This window comes from Lepisosteus platostomus, chromosome 22 (genome assembly GCF_059453375.1).
Source record: "Lepisosteus platostomus isolate fLepPlt1 chromosome 22, fLepPlt1.hap1, whole genome shotgun sequence".
Classification (NCBI taxonomy): domain Eukaryota; kingdom Metazoa; phylum Chordata; class Actinopteri; order Semionotiformes; family Lepisosteidae; genus Lepisosteus; species Lepisosteus platostomus.
Window position 1 is genome coordinate 2,074,303 of NC_142632.1, and position 16,467 is coordinate 2,090,769.

Here is a 16,467-nt window from a genome sequence, read left to right on the forward strand (position 1 = left end):
AGCTACCTTTCTCTTAACGCACCTCAATCATTATTCACCAAAACCATCAGCAGAATGTGTCGCCTTTGTGGTGATGTCACTCCTCTGCTTCACAAATGTCCTTAGTGACGGACCATTTCATTCTGCCATTTTTCCGGAGCGGTTATTGATTGCTCCATCATTTCCCTCATACTTTCCATCCCAAGATTGAAAAAAAAAAACAGAAACAGGCTGATAGGACGACAATCAAATTGCAAAAACTCATCAAAGCACTCGATAGAGTATTTGAATCCACAAGTAGCTACGAGCAACTTTGTCCTGGCTTGCATGAAAGTCGGAAAATGTCAAAAAGAAAAAGATGGTGGCTTTTTCATATCTGTTCTTTTATTTTTAGTTCGTTGGCTCTTCTGTCCATTGTCCTCCTGCCTGGCTCTTGACCTGTGACTGTCTGAACGCACACATTAGACTTTCAGGCGGGGGATTTGTCCTGAGCCTCTGTGGAAGACCCACCCACCCCCATAAATAACTGCTCTAGAAACACATGAATGCAAAACTAAACCACAGCTTAAAGAGGAGCTCCAACTCAGTGCCATACTAATGTAAACAAAGTAATACTAAGACATGTTCTTATGGATTTGTCTTACCTTGAGATATGTAATTGGATTTCAGGATTAACTTCCTCATTCAATGTACTGGTGATTCTTTGCCTGGTCAGTACCTGGGTGGGAGACCTCCAGCGAACAATTAAGCTTGCTGCTGGAAGTGGTGTTAAGAGACTCTTAGGATCTTCCAGAGGTGTCTGTCCAATAGCACTAGTTGCCTTAGAGCTGGCTCAAACATTGCTCAAGAGTCTACCTTTCACAGATGCGCAAAGATGAATGATGGGGGTGCACGCTTCAAGGAGCCTTCCAACTGTAGGGACCGATTAGAGACGATCCGTAGCATGTGTTCATTTCCATATACGCCCCGTGTCTCAACGGTAGGACAGAGTCAAATACTGCCTCGACACGTAACAGCGTTATATTAAACCGCAGGACTTGAGGGCTGTTTTGTTTGAATGTTCAAGGCATTGGTAAGAGCGTAGGTCAAGGGCCATTGGTGCATCTCCTGTAACTGGAGTAAAAATGCTATTCAAAGTGCAGTGACTAAAATCGTCGTCCAGATGTCTCTGTTGTTGATTGCTTTCTGTCTAAGAACGTTCTGTTTTCATGTCCGAACGGGGAGACTTTATCATTCCAACTTGAAGCCACCCTTAAGTCCTCTGAGGTGTGTGTGTGTGTGCTTGCACGTATGGCGTAAAAGGTTTCTTAAACGGAGAGCGAACTTGAAAAAAGTTGCCTCCGCTGCCGCCGCCGCCTCGCACTCCCTGTTCGATTGTAGCAAGAAGGCAGCGGCCGTGGTGCTTGCTGTAGTCGTGGCCGAGTGGTTAAGGTGACGGACTTGAAATCCGTTGGGGTCTCCCCGCGCAGGTTCAAATCCTGCCGACTACGGCGTCCTTTGCATTTGGTTGCGTGCGTGCGTGTAAAAGGACCAGCGCCGTTTCGTTTTCGCTGGGACCTTTAACACTCTAAATCGCCTGGACCCACAGCCTGTGAAATCGATTCTTCAGCACCCACGATGGACGCTTTGCCGCTGGACACAGAGAACGATGCTTTTCTGCAACGAGCTTTCCAGCTGAATTTTCTCGGCAGCTCCGTACTGAACCTGTTCTCCATTGCAACATAGCGGAGGCTCGTCACGTCTATAGCAAGGCTGTGTAGGACCGCATACGCCACAGTGACTTGTACACAGACCACATGAAAGGCAAGCAAAATACACTTTTAAAATTCCAAAGACTCACAAGGTCAGAGAAACAGCGATGACCTGAACAGATCTGTTACAGAAGTCTAGGTTGACCTTTTTAGAGCTGTAATTGCATTTTTGTTTAATAGAAGATCAAATCTACTCGCATGTACCAGCACCTTACAGTTTATTGATGTTAATTCTGTTTAAGTAATAAGATTGCTAACGATGTTGGACTTTAGCCGGTGTTTTTTAGAACAAATTGCTTACACTTCTGTAAGGAATACGCAGTACGTGCCTTTGTCAGTCATTGCTCACCATACCTGTAACTTTCTTATCTAACTCACTTCCTCAAATGGTGAAGGTCCACAAACATAAATGAAAAAAAAACCCTTGTTGTAGATGAGGTGCACAAAAAAGCAGCCCCTGATAGTGTATAACACATTTATACTATTGCAGAGACACATGTAACATATATATACTGTATATATGAAACAGAAATAGAAACAGAAACAGGAATCGCTTACTCACCTGGAGAATCTCTGTAGGAATATCTAGCATTTATCAATGGAAATAAAAGCTGCTTTAATACAGTGCATGTTCAAACTCAAACCCTCAGCTGCTGTTCTTGTTTGTTTTGGGACAAATTGCAACTGAGCATCGCATGAGCCGTTACGTACCCTTATCTGTTAGGGAATTTCAAGGGAGGAGTTAGGTCAGAATGGGTAGGCTGCAAAACAACAAGTAAAGATTTATTCCAAGATGAAACGTTGTGGCGGTTTTCTTATCTTTTCAGCATGGACTAAACTTTTACGTGTTCCTTATATGCTATATATGTATATATTAGCACCAATGTCGTTCTTAAAAACTAACATGAAATTGTCAGGGACATTCAGCTATATACAAAGACGAGACAGACAAAGTAATAATTCTGTATTAACGTGGCCTACATATTGACACAATGATCAAACTGACTGACATGTTCTGATTCAGATCCCCTGCAGTTCATGCCAATTAGAACAATAGCAATGCTGAGTCCTCCCCACCCTACTGAGCACAAATTCAGCTGCTCTCCAGTTCTGTTCTGCATGTTTTTTCATTGCAATTGAGCTCGGAGCTGGAGATGATCTCCATACAGTTCTGTGTTCACCAGCCCGCACTTGCGTGCTAATTTACGGGTTGTGGCAAATGCTTTTCTATAGTTCATATACATGACGGCAACCTGTTACCTAGGAACCTGAGAGGTTTAAAAGCCTCACGAGCCAGGCAGGACTCGAACCTACAATCTTCTGATCCGAAGTCAGACGCGTTATCCATTACGCCACTGGCCCATAGAACATGTGCTTGCACTCCACCACAGAGAGCTCTACACTGCTACTAGTAGTACACTTCCCCATCTAAATTTTCACAGCAAGAAACTTGTGTTTCCTACTATTTTTGTCAGGTTTAAAATATCATCTCCTTAAAACAGAAAAAGTGTTGATGTGTTGTGCTGAAATTCCGATTGATTTTGAATTCAAAGAAAAAAGGTTTTCTTCCAAAACACCATGAAATTGTCACATCTTGCAGACAATAGGTGTATTCCATGTTGAAAAGAGAAGAAAGAAAACCATGGAGCCTTTTACAGGTGTGAGGCTTCTTCAGGTGTGAGAAGACCTCACAGTCGAAACGCTGTGTTTCCGTTCTTCTCTTTTCAGCATGCAATAAACCTAGTACTTGTTCCTTTGCAGCCGAGGCATGCTGACGTAGCTACCCAGCTGAACATCTTGCAGACTCTACAGTACTTCTCTCCTGTAGAAGTAAAGCAGGGCTTGCTGGGTGAGCTTTTGCTCCGGTAAATTAGGTCACGTGTCATGTTAAATCACTTCTTCTAAACACAACATTTGCTGGTGCTAGCTTTCCCCATGAAAAGAGACATTTCCCTTACAGTACATGACATATCGTTTTTATTCTATCAATAAGTATAGAAATTAAACAAAAGAAAAAATGGTGTCGCCAAAGAATGCACAGCTCTGTCGCCTTGGGGAGGTGTCAAGGGCATTGAGCTCCTTGGATATGAAAAGTGCCCGATAAATGCCATTTCTCATCATTTCTCTTGGCGTCAGTTCTGCTATTAAATGGGACGGAGGCAACGGGTTCAGAGAGCAGGTTAAGTGCACACCGAACGCAGATGTGTCCAAGTGTCTGTAAAAGCGCGGTGCTCCGCTGGCGCTGTTCCCTAGTGGCTTAAAGTGCCCGCCTAGTAAGCAGGCGATCCTGGGTCTGAATACCAGCGGTGCCTCTCTCCGTGTCTTGTTGTGCCGAATGTATCATTTCAGACAAACATGTACAGCTTGGTTCAGTTTAATGCAAGAATTCATTTCCTTTCTGGAATAACTTGTTTTTGAAGAAATCCATACAGCTTGTGAAAGATGAAATCCATTTCTTGGTTGTCAGTGGAAAAAGATTGCCGGCTGCAAGAAGCGCAAGTGATTGTTTTCTTTGACCATAAACCTGCAAATGTAGGGAGCACAAGCGGCCGTCAGTCTCTGTGGCGCAATCGGTTAGCGCGTTCGGCTGTTAACCGAAAGGTTGGTGGTTCAAGCCCACCCAGGGACGCATGTCTCAGTTTTTCCAATGTAAACATCATTACTGCTAAAGAAGATGGCGCAGAAGGCTCCACAGTCGAAACGTTGTGCTTCTTTTCTTCTCTTTTCAGCATGGAGTAAACCTTTGCTTGATCCTTTGCAGCCTACGCATGCTGACACAGCTACCTTTCTCTTAACGCACCTCAATCATTATTCACCAAAACCATCAGCAGAATGTGTCGCCTTTGTGGTGATGTCACTCCTCTGCTTCACAAATGTCCTTAGTGACGGACCATTTCATTCTGCCATTTTTCCGGAGCGGTTATTGATTGCTCCATCATTTCCCTCATACTTTCCATCCCTAGATTGAAAAAAAAAAACAGAAACAGGCTGACAGGACGACAATCAAATTGCAAAAACTCATCAAAGCACTCGATAGAGTATTTGAATCCACAAGTAGCTACGAGCAACTTTGTCCTGGCTTGCATGAAAGTCGGAAAATGTCAAAAAGAAAAAGATGGTGGCTTTTTCATATCTGTTCTTTTATTTTTAGTTCGTTGGCTCTTCTGTCCATTGTCCTCCTGCCTGGCTCTTGACCTGTGACTGTTTGAACGCACACAGTAGACTTTCATGCAGGGGATTTGTCCTGAGCCTCTGTGAAGGACCCACCCACCCCCATAAATAACTGCTCTAGAAACACATGAATGCAAAACTAAACCACAGCTTAAAGAGGAGCTTGTCATGACCGCCAGGCAGTTAAGACCAACTCTTAAGCAATCTAAACAGCACCAGCAGAGGGTGATTATTAACAAACGCCGCCGCACGTGTTAACCCACCTGCACACACTCCACCGTGGGGTACGCATTGCTATTTTTACCATCTTTACTTGCTTCCCGCTGGTATTGAGTCTACTCCTTGAGAGCTCTACCTGGCGTTTTTTCCATTACCTCGTTTATTCTGGATATTGGACTCCCCTTCTGCCTTTTCGACTTTGGACCTCGCCTCTCACCTCGGACTGTTTGCCACCAGTGTTCTCCCTGGATTACGACTTACCTTACGCCTCTTGACCACGAAACAAAGCAAAGCAGAGCAAAACAAAATGAACAAACGAAAAGCCTCACGTCCCGCACTTGCGTGTAACGCCGTTACGTGCCCAAGCGGTATTGTACTTCATCTTAGCACTGCACCCCGGGGCGTACGGTATATGGGAACGAGCACACGCCACAAATCGTCTCGAATCACTCCCTACAGCTGTAAGGCACCTTGAAGCGTGCACCCCCAACATTTTTCTTTGCGCATCTGTGAAAGGTAAACTCTTGAGCAAACTCTGAACCAGCTCTAAGGAAACTAATCCGATTAGACGTTACTTTGACTCATCCTTTAAGGGAACCTTGTTAATTGGAGAAATCAATGATTTCGAATGAATTCTGTATGCGTTAAAAGACAGCTATACACAGAAAACATGCAGGACACTTCTCATGATGTTTCCCGAGCCGAAACACAGTGCGTTTTTCCAAGCCCTCTGACAAAGCCCGCCCACTGAAAACTGCAGCAGATCGTGTAAAGACGTTCAACTTTGTAACTACTGCACGCACAGGAAGCAGAATAAATTCCTCTTTTCAAACTGTCAAAGGTTTGCTTTGCGAACACTGCAGGACATCGCACAATCTCTTTTGAATGGGGACAAACGATTTCTTATGGGGCACAGTAAGTACAGACGTTTAAAAAGCTCCACTCATGCCGACGATGCAGCATGAAGAAGCGCAACCTAACTTTTGCATTCCTAGCAAATTCCTTTTATTTTTTGATAAATAAAGACAGTCTTGTTTAACAAACAACACACACAACATTTTACATTGTCAATTCAATTCAAATCAATGTATTTCTATATAGCACCTTTCACAACAAGGTTGTCCCAAGGCACTTAACAATGCAAGTTGTTAAGAGCCTTGTGTCTAATATGCCGCCTAGGTAACGTGCTGTCTCTTTGAGGCAGATGTTTAAATCCTCTGAGTTAAGTGCTGAAGTTATAGTAGTCCTATCAGTATTGTTGCCTCCGATCAACAGATCCTCATTTTTCTCAGAGTTGAGTAACAAAAAGTTTTCACACATCCAAGTATTTCCTTCCTTAATGCATTTAACTAAACTGATAATAGAAGAGTTGTCGTTTGGTGTAAACAAAATGTTTATTTGAGTGTCATCAGCATATGAATGAAAGTTCATATTATTTTTTCATATTATCCTACCTAGCAGCAGCATGTAGAGAGAGAGAGCAATATTGGTCCCAGCACTGATCTTCTGGTACCCCAAATTGAACTGGTGACATTGATGAAGCAGTACAATTATTAGATATTTGAACATAATGAAAACGATGAGTAAAATGTGAAGTAAACCACTGAAGGACGGTTCCAGATAAGCCAACCTCAAACTCAAGCCTGTGTAACAAAACAGAGAGGTCAACCGTGTCAAAGGCAGCTCTAAGATCTAGAAGCAAAGCACAAGCACTGTTGCATTCCCTGCATCAGTAGCTAAGAGAATATCATTTACGACTCTTGTTAATGCAGTTTCAGAAACCAGACTAAAATTTCTCAAGTATATTATTTGAATCCAGATATGATTGACGTTGGGCAACAACTATTCTCCCAAGACTTTTAGATTGAAATGGGACCTTTGAGACAGGCCTGTAGTTGTTAAGAACTTGTTGATCCAAATTTGACTTCTTAAGAGCGGTCTAACAACCGCTACCTTAAATTGATCAGGTACAACGCCTGACGCAAGCGATGCATTCATCATACTAATTATAGGTCCTGCCAGTCCTTCGAGGGAATCTTTGACTAGCTGAGTGGGGATGGGATCTAGCGAACAGGTGGTTGACTTTGTCTTACGTCTGTGTTTATGAGTCCACCATAAGAAGAAATCTGAACAGGAGTGGTGATCATGCGAGGTCACCATGGAGGAAACCACTGCTCTCCCCCCAAAAAAAACCACCACTGCCCCTCTCAAGTTTGCTAAAGACCACATGGATGTTCCACAGCAACTCCTGGAACAATGTTCTGTGGACAGACATGACAAAAGTTGAACTTGTTGGTAAATGTGCACAGCGTTATGTTTGGAGATAACAAAACACTGCATACCAACTCCAAAACCTCATCCCACCTGGGAAACATGGCGGAGGCTGTACGGCTTGCAATCATCGAGGGACCGATGAATTCCAAGATGTATCAGGAAATTCTACAGCAGAATGTCAGGGTGTCTGCCTGTGATCTAAAACTCGAAAGAGGCTGGGTCATGCAGCATGACAAAAACAAAGGAGTACATCAACAACAGAGTGGCTGAAACAGAAGAAATTCCGTATTTTGGGATGGCCAAGTAAGAGTCCTGACCCCAATCCCATTGAAGTGCTGTGGCGTGATCTGAAGCAGGCCGTTCAGCGCAAGACATCCCAAAAATATACATGAACTGAAACAGTTTTGCATAGAGGAATAGGCCAAAATACCTCCTAACCGCTGCTCAGGTCTGACCAGCCGCTACAGAAAGTGGGGATTGAGGTTTTTGTCATAAAGGAGGTTCCACTAGCTCCTTAATATAAGGGTTCACGTACTTTTTCCATCAATGACCTTGATTGTTTAAACCATTTGGTCAATAAAGAAACAGCAATGTCAAATGTTGGGCGTGTGTTGTTTGTTAAATCAGACTCTCTTTATTAATTATTATGACTTAGATAAAGATAAGATCACATGTTAGGAGCCATTCATGCAGAAATCCACATCATTCCGAAGGGCTGTTTACAAAAGTTTTTCTCCCAACTGTATGTGAGAGAAAAGAAGAGACGCTCACTGAGTAAGGTGGGGTTGTAGCTTTGCAAATCAAAAGGACATTTGTACGCTCAAAATGCACTCTCGCACTCTTTTCCAAGCAATGGTCACCATCCCCACCGAGTGTCACAATGTAGTCATGTCCTAGGACATCACCTGTTAGTCTCCATTTGTCTGCCACCAACACTTTAGGTTACGGGGTCACAACCGCACCCCAAAGACCAGAGGAGCCGTTGTCGTTCTGGCGGCGCAGATTGGGCTGAAGGTGGGGCGCTTGAATCTCGCTGTTGGAGGCCGTCTGAAACTGACCCAAGCCTTTCCCTTGAATTAAATGTAAATAAGAAATGAACCCCAGATGCATATGGAATCAATCACGTGTTTCCTTTGAGCCGTTTCAGAGACTGCTCCAGAGTTTACCTTGCACAGATGCGCAAAGATTAATGATGGGGGTGCACGCTTCCAGGCGTCTTACAACTGTAGGGACTGATTAGAGACAATTCGTAGCTTGTGCTCATTTCCCTCTATTCCCCGTTTTGCAGTGGTAGGATGACGTAAATTCCTGCTTCGACACGTAACGGCATTATAATCAAGTGCAGGAGCTGAGGGCTTTAGTTTTGTTTCGTTTTCCATGGCGTTCGTAAGCGCGCAAATCAAAGGCAATTCCTGCGTCTAACACGAATGTAAATGCTTTTGAAAGTGCAGTGTGGTGCAGCTTGTAAAATCCTTGTCCACATTTTTGGTTTGTTGATGTTTTTTCTGTCTGCCAAAGTTGCATTTTGACATCCGGACTGGGGGACTTTATCATTTGAACGTGAAGCCAGCCTTAAACCCTCTGAGGCGTGTCTGTCTGCCGGCACGAATCTTGTGAAAGGTATTTTTTTTTAACGGAGAGCAACTTTAAAAAGGTTTCCGCAGCCAAATCGCAGTCCGTGTTTGATTATAGGAGGAATGCGGCGGCGGCGAGCTCGCATTTGTCGTGCTCGAGTGGTTAAGGCGATGGGCTCGAAATGCGTTGGGGCTTCCCCGCGCAGGTGCGAAACCTGCCGACTCCGGCGTCTGCCGCACGTCGCCTTGTGCCTGCGCGGCAGAGGCGAAGTGCCGCTTTTCCTTTCCTGGTACTATAACAACGCGAAATCGCTTGGACCCGCTGCCATGGAAATCAATTCTTCAGATAACTACACATTTTGCGTTCGCACCTCTGGTGCTCTACTTATGCCTTTGAAAACCTAATGAATAAAGCTGAAAGAACCGACACGATATGTAGGTGCTGGTAAAGCACGCAGTAAAGAACTGTTAACAGCAAGGGTTTCAGTGGGTTAACTGAGGAGAAGGCGTGATCGCTAATTGTTGACTTTTTATTTGGTGTAAGAAACACTCATACTGTGCATGACGTGCAACAAATGTAGCCACAGAAATCGCATCACGCTTTCATGTATGCTATTGCAGACACCAACGTTGCCTAGATAGAAAACCGAAAAAGCCGTGGGTTTGCTTGCTGGTCTGAAGGATCTCTCTTCGAATCTCTATCATTTGTCAATGGAAGTAAAAGGCGCTGCAATCTCATACGTTCAGAATCAAACCCGCAGCTGTTGTTCGACTTTTTTTTCTTGACTAATTACAACTGAGTGTCGCATGAGCAGTTACATAAACTTGTCTGGTATATTTGAACACAAATGCCGTTCTTCAATTAAAACTAACAGTACATTGTCAGGGACATTCAGTTCTATACAAACAAGAGACAGACAAGAGAATATTTCTACCGTTCATGTGGACTACGTGTTGACTTACTGATCGGAATAATTGAAAGGTTCGGGCTCATAGCCGATGCAGTGCGTGCTAATTAGAACAGCAACGCTAAGCTCTCAGCACCGTACTGAGCCCAGGTGTTTTTCTAAAGCTGTCAGGTGCAGTTCATTTACATGAAGGAAATATCTTACTGGGTACGATTACAATGCAGTAAGTAGCACAGACTACTTAGGGAGTAGCCCGATGTGTTTAAAAACGACCCGAGCCAGGCAGGAGTCGAACCTGCAATCTCCTGATCCGTAGTCAGACGCGTTATCCATTGCGCCACTGGCCCTGGTGTGACACTGCAGGACTGTAACCCAGTGAGATGAGCACTGCACCTAGTAAAATATTACCCCCGGTCCATTCTTTTCCAAAAGTGAGAAACACCTGTTTTCTACATTTTGTCTGTTTTAAAACCATATCTCTTTAAACCAAACCAAGAGTTTGTCTTTTGCACTGATATTCTGATTCATTTCGATTTCAAAGAAAAAAAAAACATTATCTTCCAAAGCATCATAAAATTGTCCATTCTTCCAGACTCTACTTCTCTCTTGTAGTAGTACAGCAGACCTTTCCAGGTGAGCAGATCACAGAGTCCGAAATATGCTTCCTCCATCAAGCAAAGTACCTGAACATGACTCTGTCTTCATAAAAGCGCCCCTGTAATAAAGAAATTAAATCCGAAATCAAGAGGGCAGTTGCCTACTGAAGTTCAAGAAGTCATCAATTTTAACCCAGCAACACATTAAAGGCTGCATCTATACAAGTACGATTCTAGAAATGCTCACCAGATTACGTTTTAAGAAGGAACTGTGCCTCAGGTTCCGCCGAGATCTTAACTCGGATGGCAGGATTCAGAGTCCGGAGTGTGGACTGATGGCGCACGGAGGGTCCATATACTGTGGATCCCTCAGTGATCTTCCGCGTGTTCAAACCGCCAGCGTGTGACTCCCCTGTCCCTGTGACCTCATTGCTCTGCTCTCGCCTCTGTGCAGCTGAGCCCGACTCATGGTAAAGTGGAAAAAAATATGCCCTCATCGTGGGATTTACTCTGGATCGAGGATAGATGTCACTTTTTTATCGTTGAACAGGATGTATGTGATGTGGCGACTAGGTTCAATATTGTATCCTTTTAAAAGATTAAGGACTGGGGTGAGCGTGATTTACCACCCTTTCAGCTAAGAACCCGACATGAGCACCGTTTAAGCTGCATAGACTCGGTCGTTTAACTCTTCTCCATTAGCAGGGTTAAGGTTAAAGAAAAAAAACATTGCTGACTTCTTTTTTTTTGCCAGCCGCTAGCGCTGATTAGCAATGTTTGTATTTCATGTTTTGCAAGTTCCATCCATTTTAAGAAAAACAAGTCGCGTTAAAGACAGGAAATGAATACTTGCATTTAATTAAGTCTAGCCGTAGGCGGTTGTCTGTAAGGACCAGTTCTGTTCGAGAAGACAGAACAAAGAAGGCACCACTGGGATTCGGACTCAGGATCTCCTGTTTAAGAGACAAGCGCTTTAACCAACTAAGCAAAGGCGCCCCGGTAGTGTTGTCCTTTTGCAGCCACTTGGACACACCACTCAGACACATCTGCATTCGGTGTGTGCTCCGCCTGCTCGCTGAGCAAGTTGCCACCTTTACATACAATAGCAACATCGACACCAAGAGAAAGGATGACAAATGGCTTTTATCTGGAACTTTTCATGTCCAAGGAGCTCAATGTGCTTTCTGTGTACAACAGGGCCACTGAACTCCACAATGGCCACTGAACCACAGCAGTGGCTTGCTGGCTTGACATCTCCCAAGGAAAATGTTGAAATCGCATGTGGAACAGGAAAAGGACCCTTGAGTACGAGGGAAAAAAAAGAAAAAGATCATCTGGAGCGCGCCAACCCATGTCTGGACAGCCCAGTTTCATCAACGAGGTGGCCGAGTGGTTAAGGCGATGGACTGCTAATCCATTGTGCTCTGCACGCATGGGTTCGAATCCCATCCTCGTCGCTCTCTACATTTGACGTTGGCTCTCCTTTTGTTTGCTCCAGTACTAGAGCCTTACATTTTCTAGCGGTGGCTGAACATGGTATAGTAGGCTAACGTTGGTATCGAGCAGTGGTAGTAACAGTATTTACGTGCCGCTGCTGCCAAGTGGCTCTGGGTTGAGACCGCGTTTTCACTTACTTGCAGCACAAACGGAGAAAGCGATTTTTGACAGTCTCTCGAGAGACTGCGCTAGGTGTTTAGGGATAGACTTTGTCAGTTCCCCCTGGGATGATGGCCTCTCAAATAGTTTGTGATTCCTCTAGACGTTTATACAGTAGAAGCCTGCTTCGTGGCTTAAATCCAAGCTAAGGAAACGAGTTAGAGGTCTGATGCAGAACTGCGAATTCAATGAAGGGGAACACTACAGTACATTGCACTGTATGTGTGAGGAAAGCTGCCCCCTACTGTTCCTTGTCGACCGAACAGAGGACTGTAAAGGATACCGCCAAGAAACTTTAGGATGCTGGTTGGAATCCAGCTCCAAAGAATCCCCTTTGGGTGTTATGTAATCAAAAAGTAAGAACAGAGAATCTCCCTTTGATCAAAAGCGCAACAGAACTGTTTTCCGTGGAGCAGGTTTCAGACCCGTAGACCTGTTTTATTTGTAGGGCAGGGCGCATTCCCAAACGCGAATCTCCTGTTTTAGAAATGCTTTGGGCGGCGTGAAGTGAAAATAAGAAGTGGGCTCCAGATGCACATGGAAGCAATCAAGTGTTTCATCCGAGCTGTTTCAAAGACTGCTCAACAGCTTTCCTTTTACAGAGGCCCAACGATTAATGATGGGGGTGCACCCTTCAATGTGCCTTACGACTCTAGGGAGTGATTGAGACGATTCGTAGCGTGTGTTCATTTCCCTCTATTCCCCATGTTGCAGTGGTAAGATGACGTAAATTCCTGCTTCGACACGTAACGGCGTTATAATCAAGTACAGGAGCTGAGGGCTTTTGTTTTGTTTCGTTTTCTATGGCGTTCGTAAGCGCGCAAAACAAAGACAATTCCTGCGTCTAACACGAATGTAAATGCTTTTGAAAGTGCAGTGTGGTGCAGCTTGTAAAATCCTTGTCCACATTTGTGGTTTGTTGATGTTTTTTCTGTCTGCCAAAGTTGCATTTTGACATCCGGACGGGGAGACTTTATCATTTGAACGTGAAGCCAGCCTTAAACCCTCTGAGGCGTGTCTGTCTGCCGGCATGTATCTTGTGAAAGGTTTTTTTTTTAACAGAGAGCGACTTTAAAAATGTTTCCGCAGCCACCTCGCACTCCGTGTTAGATTATAGGAGGAATGCAGCGGCGGCGAGCTCGCTGTAGTCGTGGCCGAGTAGTTAAGGCGATGGATTTGAAATCCATTGGGGACTCCCCGCTCAGGTTTGAATCCTGCCGACTACGGCGTCTGCCGCACGTCACCTTGTGCCTGTGCGGCAAAGGCGAAGTGCCGCTTCTCCTTTCCTGGTACTATAAAAATGCTACATCGCTTGGTCCTGCTTCCATGGAAAGCAGTTCTTCAGGTAATTCTACTCTCTTACCAAAGCTGTTAGGTTCCTTTCCGTGGTGAGATGGGTTGTCATGCAACGCTGCCACATAGTGCCGACAGACAAGTGTGTTGCGGGAGAAGAGAAAAGTGTTTGAAGATTTAAGAGTGTCTTAGGTGGAGCCAAAATCAAGTGTCACAAATGCAAGTGGGAAGATTTCCAATGTTTAATATGGTCAAAATAAGCGGAAGTTACCAGCTGGTCCGGCACAGTCTGCCATGCTTTTGTCATATACTGTAAAGTGGTGTGGAACTGGGTGTCGAACTGGAGCCTCACCATTTGCATATGTGAGGCTCCAGTTATACATCGAGTGTCACATTAAATGACAAAAATGAAGAGAGTTAAAGCACCTGGAGAGGTTTTCTTACAACTTTTGAGCTGACACAGTTTTGGAAAATGTTTCCTTCACGGTGCACTGAACAACATAGGCAGCCAAGAGTCTCCAAAACAAAACAGAATGGACAGATAGGAGAAAATTCCCACTCGTCCTGAAGTTCCCAAAATCCAGCACTGAGCGTAAACAAAGTGTCTAAGTAGCGTGGGAATGCTAACCCTAACCCTAGCTGGAGTTTGAGCAATCCGGCACTGAGCGTAAGAAGATGAGTCAAAGTAACGTCTAATCGGATTAGTTTCCTTAGAGCTGGTTCAGAGTTTGCTCAAGAGTTTACCTTTCACAGATGCGCAAAGAAGAATGTTGGGGGTGCACGCTTCAAGGCGCCTTACAGCTGTAGGGAGTGATTCGAGACGATTCGTGGCGTGTGCTCGTTCCCATATACCGTACGACCCGGGGTGCAGTGCTAGGATGACGTACAATACCGCTTGGGCACGTAACGGGGTTATATGCAAGTGCAGGACGTGAGGGTTTTCGTTTGTTCGTTTTGTTTTGCTCTGCTTTGCTTTGTTTTGCTTTCCATCGCGTTGGTAAGAGCGTAAATAAAAAGGCGATTCCTGTGTCTACCACTAATGTAAGAGCTATTTCAAGTGCGACGTGGTGCGGCCTTTCAAATGCTTGTGGGCATTTCTCTGTTGTTGATTCTTTTTTTGTGTGTAACAAAGTGGCATTTTCATGTCCAGACGGGGAGACTTTATCATTCCGACATGAAGCCACCCTTAAGTCCTCTGAGGCGTGTCTGTCTGCAAGGCTTGTATTTTGCCTTCCGCCGGCGCCTCGCGATCCAGGTAAGATTGTAGCAAGAACGCAGCGGCAGTGGGGCTTGCTGTAGTCGTGGCTGAGTGGTTAAGGCGATGGACTAGAAATCCATTGGGGTCTCCCCGCACAGGTTCCAATCCTGCCGACTACGTTGTCCGCCTTCAGTCGGTGTGTTTCGGCACAAGCAAAGAAGCGCGCCTCTTTGCTGTTCCTGGTGGTTTTAAAACGCCCAATCGCTTGTACCCGCTGCCTTGGAAATAAGTTCTTCAGCGTCCGCAAATGGCATTTTGCAGCTGGAAGCAGATGTCGACGCGTTTTGCACAGAGCACCAAAAAAGCGTCTTTTTTGAAGGCTCAGGCACTGAGCATTGGTGGTTCAGTGGTAGAATTCTAACCTGCCACGCGGGAGGCTCGGGTTTGATTCCCGGCCAATGCAGTGGCTTTTGCAGCGAGCGGCTCCATCACTTGCATCCCCTTGCAACTCGCAACTGAAAACCCACTGAAGCTAAGCAGGTGTGAGCCAGGTCAGTACCTGGATGAGGATGAGCTACAGGGAAAAACAAAGCTTCCAGCTGGAAGCGGTGTTAATGGTGCCGGCGGGGGGGCGCTCACCCTGAGGTCTGTGCGGGTCCCAATGCCCCAATATAGTGACGGAGATGCTGTGTTGTAAAAGGGCGCTGTCTTTTGGATGAGATGTAAAACCGAGGTCACAGCGCTCTGTGGTCATTCAAAATGACCACCAAAACCTTTGACAAAAGCTCTTGGTAATTGATGGTCTTCAATAATGCTTCTCCTTTAGGTACATCTTAAATCAGCTGAAAAATGCTGTGAAATGGGGGGGCACTTCAGGCCAGTGTAGGATTTGGGTTACAAGAACCATGAAACTGCACGAGAAAGCCCGTACACTGAATTACACAGCTTTCTATTCAAAGGAGGACAAAATTCCCTGAGTTTGATTTTTTGCAACACAGAGAGGAGCACTGTCGTGAGGCCGGTTAGCTCAGTTGGTTAGAGTGTGGTGCTAATAACGCCAAGGTCGTGGGTTTGAGCCCCGTACGGGCCAAGTCTAGGTCCAGGTCCCTGTTTGTGAAACAGGCAAATGACTGTCTCAGGGGCCCATTCCTCATTCTCAAGACACATGTATGCAGTATGTACACCGTGCATTGAGCAATAGGGACTGAATACACCACAGGTAAGGTTAGAAGTCATTCTGAGGTGCCACATGTGAGGGATACAGCTAGGCATCCAAAATGTAGGGTTTGAGACCCTTCAGGAGTACTGCATCCTTTGAGACAGACCTGTGCATGTTAAACAAATGATCATTTCTTTTGGCATTAGGGACTAAATATACTAAACATATGATGCTAAAATGTTATTTTCACATATATTAATGTAATAAATGATTGCTTATGCTTTAGAAACAAATCTAATTAAAATAAAAGCTTAAGTTTTGTATTTATCTTGTACCATAGAACATGATTTTCTTTGTATTTGAAGCCCACAAAGTGTCCAAATGATGCACTACATGATATAAGGAAGATTATCACATGCATATCGGTATTATCTTTCTTATGAAAATGCATTCCTTTCATTACCTTTTACTTTTTAAAATGAACTCAAATTGTGTATAATGTAATAATTTAAGTAGAATAGATTCAGGTAGGAAATATAGAGTCATGATGTTTATGGCTGACATCATTTCACATGGGTGAATTTTAAGCTAAGAAATAAAAACATTTACAATGAAGATACCATTGCTTAATTTTAAATGCCTTTAAAAAATAAATACCTCCTGAGAATAATTTGCCACTCCCAGATCCT

The 16,467-nt window shown here is 44.5% G+C and overlaps 6 non-coding genes across 6 annotated transcripts; 4 read left to right on the forward strand and 2 right to left on the reverse strand.

Moving 5' to 3' along the window:
• The first annotated feature begins 1,387 nt into the window (after positions 1-1,387).
• On the forward strand, positions 1,388-1,469 carry trnas-uga (transfer RNA serine (anticodon UGA)). The gene has a single exon. It is a non-coding gene; the product is annotated as a tRNA-Ser (tRNA).
• Positions 1,470-3,019: 1,550 nt separating this feature from the next.
• Positions 3,020-3,092, reverse strand: trnar-ucg (transfer RNA arginine (anticodon UCG)). The gene has a single exon. It is a non-coding gene; the product is annotated as a tRNA-Arg (tRNA).
• A 1,193-nt stretch (positions 3,093-4,285) lies between these two features.
• trnan-guu (transfer RNA asparagine (anticodon GUU)) lies at positions 4,286-4,359 on the forward strand. Its single transcript has one exon. It is a non-coding gene; the product is annotated as a tRNA-Asn (tRNA).
• Positions 4,360-10,150: 5,791 nt separating this feature from the next.
• On the reverse strand, positions 10,151-10,223 carry trnar-acg (transfer RNA arginine (anticodon ACG)). The gene has a single exon. It is a non-coding gene; the product is annotated as a tRNA-Arg (tRNA).
• Positions 10,224-11,847: 1,624 nt separating this feature from the next.
• Positions 11,848-11,929, forward strand: trnas-gcu (transfer RNA serine (anticodon GCU)). The gene has a single exon. It is a non-coding gene; the product is annotated as a tRNA-Ser (tRNA).
• A 1,343-nt stretch (positions 11,930-13,272) lies between these two features.
• Positions 13,273-13,354, forward strand: trnas-uga (transfer RNA serine (anticodon UGA)). Its single transcript has one exon. It is a non-coding gene; the product is annotated as a tRNA-Ser (tRNA).
• The last annotated feature ends 3,113 nt before the right edge of the window (positions 13,355-16,467 follow it).